At 39.2% G+C, this 9,228-nt stretch overlaps 1 long non-coding RNA gene across 1 annotated transcript; it reads right to left on the minus strand.

Annotated features, from left to right (window-relative positions):
- Positions 1 to 230: 230 nt before the first annotated feature.
- Positions 231 to 7,683, minus strand: LOC134295983 (uncharacterized). The gene is made up of 2 exons (XR_010002516.1): positions 6,937 to 7,683; positions 231 to 3,566 (listed from the first exon to the last, which is right to left on the minus strand). It is a non-coding gene; the product is annotated as an uncharacterized LOC134295983 (long non-coding RNA).
- Between the last annotated feature and the right edge of the window lie 1,545 nt (positions 7,684 to 9,228).

Below are 9,228 nucleotides of genomic sequence, written 5' to 3' on the forward strand. Positions count from 1 at the left end.
CCCCACTGCCCAGTCACACAAAATATGGTTTGGTACCACTGTTACCATCCTGCACACCATTGTCTACCTGGATTTTGAAATGCTAAGGCGGATGGGAGGGGGAAAGCCTGAGAGCAGGACAAGGTAGGTATCCTATTGGTATCCAGAATGCTGGATCGGACCCACATTTCCAGTTTGTGTACAAAGACCCTTAAAATGACTGCAGCCAATAACCCACATCCATATAGAGCTATCTCAGAAGAAAATTTACTAAGCACACAAACATTACAATATACTCAATGAATGCTTTGGGGAACAACAAATATTATAGCAGGGCTTCATCACGAATAAGAATAAAATACAGAAACTAGCTTACATATCCTAATTGTTTCAAGAATGAGGAAACATTCAAAGAAGTGTATTCACAATGTCTAGGCATATCATAGGATTGAGTTTCTCAAACTATCTGATGTGTCAGGAACCAGAACCTTATTGGCTCCCATTGTCTACCACTGTTTTTTCTTGCTATTGTTCTTTCCTGGAAACTCAATGCAGGCTTTCAGCCAGTGGGCTGGATTCAGATAGTAATAGGTAACAAGATATGAGACTATATACCAGAGTAACCCACATCTGCATCAGGCAGGTTACTCTGGTTGTTATCTGCCCCAGAACCGCCTCAGATCCAGAACGTACCTCCTGAATCTGGGGTTAGCGTCTAGATGGGCTGGGAGATGTGATAAACTGGCCATTCAGGATAGTTTATTTTGGGGAAGGGATGTTTTCTGCTTCCTTAGACAATTGTCTAGGCTAGAATAATAGCGTTGAAAGATACCACATGGGTCATCTATTATTATTATTTTATTATGACACAGCAAACTAGATAGATATGCTGGATTTCGTATCACAAAATCACAAGTCGAACACTTCCCAAGTGTCTAGGACTGTGTGATGTATTTTCGGATGATGCATGCAGATCCCAGTAGGGTGGCCTTTTACAGTTGGCAGATCGTGATTTTATCAATGTCTATTGTTTCCAAATGCCGGCTAAGATCTTTTGGCATGGTACCCAATGTGCCGATCACCACCGGGACTACTTGCACTGGTTTCTGCCATAGTTCTTTGAAGTTCAATCTTGAGGTCCTGATAGCGGCTGAGTTTTTCCTGTTGTTTTTCGTCAATGCGACTGTCACCTGGGATGGCGACATCAATGATCCAAACCTTTTTCTTTTCCACAACTGTGATGTCTGGTGTGTTCTGTTCCAGAACTTGGTCAGTCTGGATTCGGAAGTCCCACAGTATCTTTGCGTGCTCATTTTCCAATACTTTTGCAGGTTTGTGATCCCACCAGTTCTTTGCTGCTGGGAGGTGGTACTTGAGGCATAAGTTCCAATGAATCATTTGGGCCACATAGTTGTGCCTCTGTTTGTAGTCTGACAAAACTTAAAAAAACAATTAAATAATAACAATGTGGCAAAAGCAGATTAAAATAAACAAATATACTTAAAATAGCCTTTAAAACTCACCCCCAATCCTATCCACACCTCCCCAAAGCCTGCCCCTTATCCTTCCCCAAATGCCTGCTGACAGGAGGTCTTGACCTATCTGCAGAAAGACAGCAGGGATGGAGCCATTCTGGTCTCTCTTGGGAGGGAGTTGCACAGTCTGGGAGCAGCCACCGGAAAGGCCTTTCGACAGACCACCCTTACAGGTTCTACCTGTTTCACAGAGGAGATACCTGCGCAAACTGGACTTTTGGTCTCAGAATGTATCACTCCACCATTTCCTCAAGGGCTTATATCAATGTACTACTTGTTTTGGTCTTGCAGAAGGATGTGATCTTCCAGTGCTGGTGCTAGGTTATGAGCCAGATTTGTGGGCAATGCTACAGGTTCAAAATCTTGAGTGCCAGGGTTTCTGGTGTTCATGGTTAAGCTTCCTTGTTAGCACTGATTTCAGATTCCACACCCAGATTACTGCTAGTTTCCTGGATGCCTGGGAAGTGGCCCACAGTAAGATACCAATTGTAAACAAGTGTTGATTGTTATAGCTTCCTCATTGGCTACCAAATTATTTCAGTGATCATTTTCAATTATTATTTTCAGAACTCTGACTGGTTGGAGATTAAATTATCTGAATAACTATCTTTCCTTGTATGCTCCCTAGTTGTTAAACTTTCAACAAGTAGGTTCTCTTGCATGGCACACCCAAAGATCTCTACCGCTTCCTTCTTTTGAAAGTCTTGCTTGTTCCTTTTTTAACAGCCCCAAATTATAGAATGAAAATCTTTCAGTTTAGACAAGAATTGGGGAACCCTGCAGTCCATCAGATTTCGTTGAAATGCAATTCTCAACTGTCCTATCCAGACTTAGCAATTGTGAGGAGTTTGGGGGTTGTAATTTAAAAACATCTGGAAGACCACACGATTCTTACCTTTGGTTTAGAAATTTAATCCAAATATTTTCAAATGTGCACTAGTCAGTATGATTAATGGCCAAAAATGATAAGGGGAATTGTAGCTGAAACATAAGAACGCAAAGCTTGAGAGAAGCTAGTTTGAAAAGACAGTTGGTTCATACGAAACAGTCTGCACCTATTTTCATTTTGCTTCTGGTTGACCTTCTGGATCTTTGAGAAGATTTTTCTCAAATTGTTTGTTTTCCTATTACTTGACATTTGACTTTAATTTTCTGTTTATTTTCATAGCTGTATTGTTTTTACTTCTTTGATGAATATTTAATATTGTTAGAGGTTTTGACCATTATTTTGGAAAGGTCAGGTGTAAATATTTTAAATAAATGCATACCTATATACATACACACTACACACTAGATTTGCCTTTGTCTGATCTGGTTGTTTTATTGTGAAAGTGAGTGCAGACTAAGTTACCATCAAACATGCATGTAGAAGTCCATCATTGTATCTATTGATTTAAAAAAGCACCTTACAATTTCCAGTGATTGTCCAGTGGCAACAAGCCTTCTGATTACCCACAAATTTTTGTGGTTGGTAAATTCCATGTTCATTTAGATACCTCTCAACACATTTTATTATACTAGTACCACATACCAATCTAGTTATTGTTATCATTAGGCGATCCCTCGTAGTTCGAGGATGATTGTCTTCCATCTGTGGGGTCTTGGGGATGGCTTCTTAGGTGGCTGAAGAGACCTATTCTTGATCTGCATGTTCTCCCGCAGTGAGGACATCGGTTTCCAGGTGGAAGCCGGTCTCAGTCAGGGTTGGCTTGACGGGCCTTCCTCTTGGCACGTTTCTCCCTTAAGCCCTCCATTCGTGCCTCTTTGAACTCCGCAGCACTGCTGTTCACAGCTGACCTCCAATTAGAGTGCTCAACGGCCAGGGCTTCCCAGTTCTCAGTGTCTATGCCACAGTTTTTAAGGTTGGCTTTAAGCCCATCTTTAAATCTCTTTTCTTGCCCACCAACATTTCGTTTCCCATCCTTGAGTTCAGAGTAGAGCAACTGCTTTAGGAGACGGTGATCGGGCATTCGGACAACGTGGCCAGTCCAGCTGAGTTGATGGCGTAGGAGTATCGCTTCATGGATTGTCGATGGATGGACCAATCTGCCCCTATTACATATATAGCATATTAGCAAGAAAAGTAATTTTATAAGCCAAATAAGTACATTTGGAGGAGTATTCTCAATGTACAGTGTTCTGAATTTAAAACAAATACAGCTGGTACATACAACTAAGAAAATAAGAACTGTTTCTTTAAATAGGTTTCCAATACATATGTATTTTATTCCTCAAGGATCTAAACTCAGTAAACTGGTTATTATATAGTTTGATTTCTGAATACAAATAAAAGATTAGGTATGGTTTTTGCCTCCCATTTGTGTGCACGGATGTGTTCATAAGCTTTTCTTTCGTAGCATTTAAAAAGATTCTTAGAGCGGGGGTTAAGCTGGGGCAAAGCAATTTGGCATGGCTGCCTTGGATTTTAACAGGGAAAATAGGAACAGGCCTGAGCTGACCTTAACAAAACTAAGGCAGAAAAAAACCTTGTGGCTTGCTGAAAAAAGCAACCCAAATACATTCAACATACAGCTATTGTATGTGAAATCATTTGGTCCTGTGACTATTGCATTTATAGATTGCCAATTACATGCTGCTTAGGGAAGCTACAGGCTTATGATTTGGCCCAAATACCCTAAAGCACATGTGTCAGACTCGAGGCCCACCATGTGCATTTATGTGGTGCTACAGATGCTGGGCTACAACACCTGTATTCCTCCTCATTAGGCATCATGCCTAGAGTGCATGGGAGTTGTGATACCGTGGTACTGGAAGGCTGCAGTTTTTCCGTTTAAATAGGAGAGAGGGGTTTGGATTTAGATACAAGGATATGATGTCTGACTTTAACAGTTCCCTAACCTCAGAGCCACAAGTGCTGCTGGATTGCAATTTCCATTATCCTCAATCCACATGGTGGATAATCAAAAATAAACAGAGTTGCTATTCAATAACATCTAAGGTCCCAAACTGGGTAAAAACTAAAGAGCACCAACCATGATGTAAAATTCTTCATCCATTCATGGAGGTAACAGCCATTTAAAGGAAACCCTAAGGCTGATGTGGGCATCAATTAAAATGTGTTTGACACCCCTACCCCAAAGCATCAGATATCCTCCTAGAAGATCTTGGAAACTAAGCAGGGTTAGTACTTACATGAGAGACCACAAATGAATACAAAAGTGCTGGCATATTTTAGATGAAGGAACTGGAAAAACCACTTCTGAGTATTTCTTGCCTAAGAAAACCTCATGAAATTTGTGAGGTTGCCATAAATTGACAGGTAACTTGCAAGCACTTGATCCTGTATGCAAGTGAAGGCAGTCATACAGAAATGTTGAAAAAGCCTTCTCTGCACAAAATAGAAGTGACTTTCTTTGGTATGAAATTTGTGCTGTGCAATTTCATACAAATAAAACCTTTTTCATGCAGAAATCCCACTGTTTTTCATTGCCCATGTCTGTGCAAAATTGGATGGGTTTGTGGGGGAAAAGAGCAAGCCTGCACAAGAAATAATGATTTTGTGCATATGAAAACTGGGTTTTGTTCAAAACAAACATTTTTGTGCAAGAATTGCTATTTCTAGAAATTGCATTATTGTACCATTGTGTTTCTTGAAAAAATAAAACCCTACACCACTGAAACACAAATAACATTTTTCCCAGAAACATGTGGGAAAGTCAGGGTCAATAATGTGGAGTTTGTGGAAATTTTGATGCTTTTTGCACAAACCCCACAATTTTCACACAAAGCTACAATGTTTTTGTAAACCCACATTCTATGTTGTTTGTACAAAAAATTACTGGGATTTATGTGATGAAAAAACCACCAATTTAACGCACCAAAAATATATATTGCCAAGATCCTGTATTGTCAGATGTAGCTCCTTCAATGAAGCTCTGTCATCATAGCTGCATCTGCTGATATTGCCCTGCAGAAACCTATCGATTAGGCCAGAGGACTCCAATAAAATGTTTTCTGAGCTGCTGTATTTTGGGCCCTAGAAAATGATGAGTATAACATTCTTGCAGTCATGAAGCATATTGAGATGGGCAACTGGAGAAACCCCTCCTGGTCCAGCCCCATCTGATTTCCCATTATGGCTTTAAGAGGTGGACTATTTCAAACATTAGCCACTACAACCATGGCAGGGAGTTGGACTGGATAGCCCTGGTGGACTCTTCCAGTTCTATGAGTCTATGAACCGCGCATATTACACTATGTAACATGATTTTTGATCCTGGTTTATAAATGTCATTTCCTAATTGGATCTATCATAAGAACATGGAAACCCTTGTTTTTGCAGAATATCCTGCAGCACATTTTCCTATAGTTTTTCAAAGAATATCTCATCTAATCTCAACCAATTCCATATAGTTTTTGGCAGCCACAAAAACAATGCATCTGGAGTATAACAACTACTTTCAAAATAAGTTCTGCAGAATTAAAAAGGAATAGCATGTTCAAACCAGGAACATACATTTCTTCAAATGTTGTTACATAGTGCCATGAGGAAAAACCTGAACCTTCTTATTCAGGTAGGCTCTTAAAATTTAGCTTTGCTTTATGTCAGCCATATGAATGACAGCCCTCCATAATTCCCAGCCCTACTCAAGTCTTGCAAACACAGGATCAGTCCAGCTGTAACATGACCTTCCTCCTTTCCTCCTGTCTTCCACTCTACCAAATATTACAGGTGGAGCATTTCTTACCTGGAATTCCAAAATCTGAACTACTCCAAAATTGTCTACATGGGGAGTTGAGATAGCAACACGATTGCTCTGTATCATGCACATTTAAAAAAAAAAATATGATCTAAAATTACCTTTAGTCTATTTGTTTAATTTGGCCACATCATGAGAAGACAGGAAAGCTTGGAAAAGATCATGGGGAAAATGGAAGGAAAAAGGAAGAGAGGCCAACCAAGGGCAAGATGGATGGATGGTATTCGTGAAGTGACTGGCTTGACTTTGAAGGAACTGGGGGCGGCGATGGCCGACAGGGAGCTCTGACGTGGGCTGGTCCATGAGGTCATGAAAAGTCAGAAGTGACTGAACGAAGAAACAACAATTTGTTAAAGGTTTACATGAAACTTCAAAGAATTTCATGTTTATACAGAGTCCCATCGTAAAGACAGATACAAGCCACCTTGAGTCCCCTTCAGGGTAAAGAAAGGTGGCGTAAAAATAAGGTAAATAAAAATAAAATAAATATTCCAAAATTTGGAAGAAAAAATCCAAAATACAGATCACTTGTAGTACCACGCATTTCAGATAAGGATATTCAAACTGTATGCTCCATTCCAATAAATACAAAATACAGCAGTCTCAAGTTAGTCATTTTGATTTGTAGTGGCTTGAATTGCTCTAGGACACATGCACAGTCTACAAATACAGTGTAAATACAAATATAGCAAAATTCTCACATGTATTTGTTTTTTTCTTGCTGCATTTCCAAAGTGCCAGAAAATCCAATTTTGGGGAGAAAGATTGAGTAACAGCAAATATTTTCTCTTGCATCTTGCCATGTATAAATGGCACTGGAACTGAAAGAAATGCAAAACATTAATTAATCACATACATATTTATTTATTGCTATCCTTCTACACCATGTTTGAAACAAACTGTGTAGACCGAGTAGTGTTACTGTTGTGTATTCTGCTATCCAGTATGCCAAGGGGAAGAGGAATAAAGTTAATATAAGACATGAATTGCACAACTGGCAAGCATGCCAATTTAATACAATCATAACTATTAAATGTGCAGTAGCAGCATTTATCAGCAGTTTGCAAAACGATAGTCTTCTTTTAAAAAACAGAATATCTTGGTGGAAGTATTTATGTTTAAAAAAACTGTTTCAAGTTAATAAGAAAAAGGATTTGGCTGGCAGAGTTAACTGTAAATAAAATTGCCACAGCTATTTTATAATGCTTTCTTTGAGCATAGAAGAGGCAGTGTTATCGCTACAGGTAGTGAGTTACTTCATTCGCTTTTCAACACCCATGCATTTTCAACAGAGACTCCACTGTGCTCAAATGTCTTCAGAAAATCTAGCTTGGAAGAGTGAACAAATGGCAAATATTTGTGTGACTGAAAGCTGGGAAGTGGCGTACAATCTAAATATTTGCTCTTGTCATTGTTGTTATTATCCTTTTCCCCACAAATTTGGGGCTCAAGGCAGTTTAGCATTTACAATAAGAACAAAACAGCAAAAATATACAGAAATGAAAACTGAAATGAAATTTATATATTTACAATAATAAAATTAAATATACATTTAAAAGGATGATGTAATTAAAAGATGTCTGTCACCACTCCCAGCCAACCACAGAGCTCCATATGATTTCCCAATTGTCATGAGCACCCTGTACTGACATTTACAGAGGAGCCCGTGCAATCAGGAAGAAATAGGGAGCCGATTTTTCCACCGTCTACCTTGTTGTGCAAACATCTCTGTTGATGTCACAACAGAGTATCCGCAATGGCCAAGGATCCATTCAGAGCTCTACAGCCATCTGGGAAGGGTGATGGTGGTGACATCGGTACTATCCATCCTGTTTTCATTGAACTGATGAACCCTTGGCAATATACCATGTGGTCACCAAACCAGTCCAAACTGAACCTGTTCCAGCCATCCACACTGGCTGTTGTTGTGTACATTCAAGTTGTTTCTGACCTAAGGCACACCTAGCACAGAGTTCTCTGGGGTTGAAAATGTGTATGTGTCCATGGTCAAATAGGAAATTGCATCTCGGACTCCAGAGTCCTAGTCCAATACTCAAACCACTACATTATGTTTACTTTTCATTTAGTGCCAGATCCTACAACCGCCTTCTCCTATTTTCTAGTTTGTAAATTAATACATAATTCTGAACAACAAAGAAATGGCAAATGTGTCAGCAATTCAAACCTGAAATCTTTCTAGAGGACAAGATGATTAAACTGGGGCTACATACTTTGGCCATATCATGAGAAGACATGACTCCTCCCAAAAGAAATGATGCTTGGAAAGGTAGAACAAAATAGGAAACCAGGTGGATAGATTCAATCAAGGAAGTCATATCCCTGAGTCTGCAAGACCTGAGCAAAGCTGATAATGATAGGATGACTTTCTCTCATTCATGGGTCACCATAACACAAGGTTGACTTGACATCAGTAAACAAAAACTAAATGGCAACTAGCATTGCTATTCCGTTTGCCTCATATTGAGATGGATGGGAAGAGTTGACAGGTTTTAATAAGTAAACAGAACACACACCAGAGTTTTCTAACTATAGTTTACTTACTTTTCAAAATAATTTTGTGAGCTCTAATTTACTGTCAAAGCTTTTTAGCCCTATAGCAAACAGCAAGAAAAGGTCAGCAGAAAAATGCTTTGAATCATTACAGGATAATGTTACTGGGGATCAGATCAAAGTGCACAATCAGGCTGTTTCCCCTCTTCCATCCACAAGCTGTAGGAAATTCAGAATATAATTTGATCAAATTTCCTTTGAAAAAAGAAACAGAAAAGCAATGTGTTTTGAAGTAAATAGTAAATAAAGGTTAAACAGGGCTCCCTTGTCATGGAGTGCCTAAATCTAGTCCACATAAAACATAGCAGAGTTACAACAGTAACAATACAGTTTATTTTATTTTTGTATCTTGGTTTACTTTGAGCTGCACCAAGTGCCTCATATAGAGATAAATGGGGGGAAGGTCAGGTTTTATTAAGGAA

The sequence above is a fragment of the Anolis carolinensis genome, chromosome 2 (assembly GCF_035594765.1).
Source record: "Anolis carolinensis isolate JA03-04 chromosome 2, rAnoCar3.1.pri, whole genome shotgun sequence".
Lineage (NCBI taxonomy): Eukaryota > Metazoa > Chordata > Lepidosauria > Squamata > Dactyloidae > Anolis > Anolis carolinensis.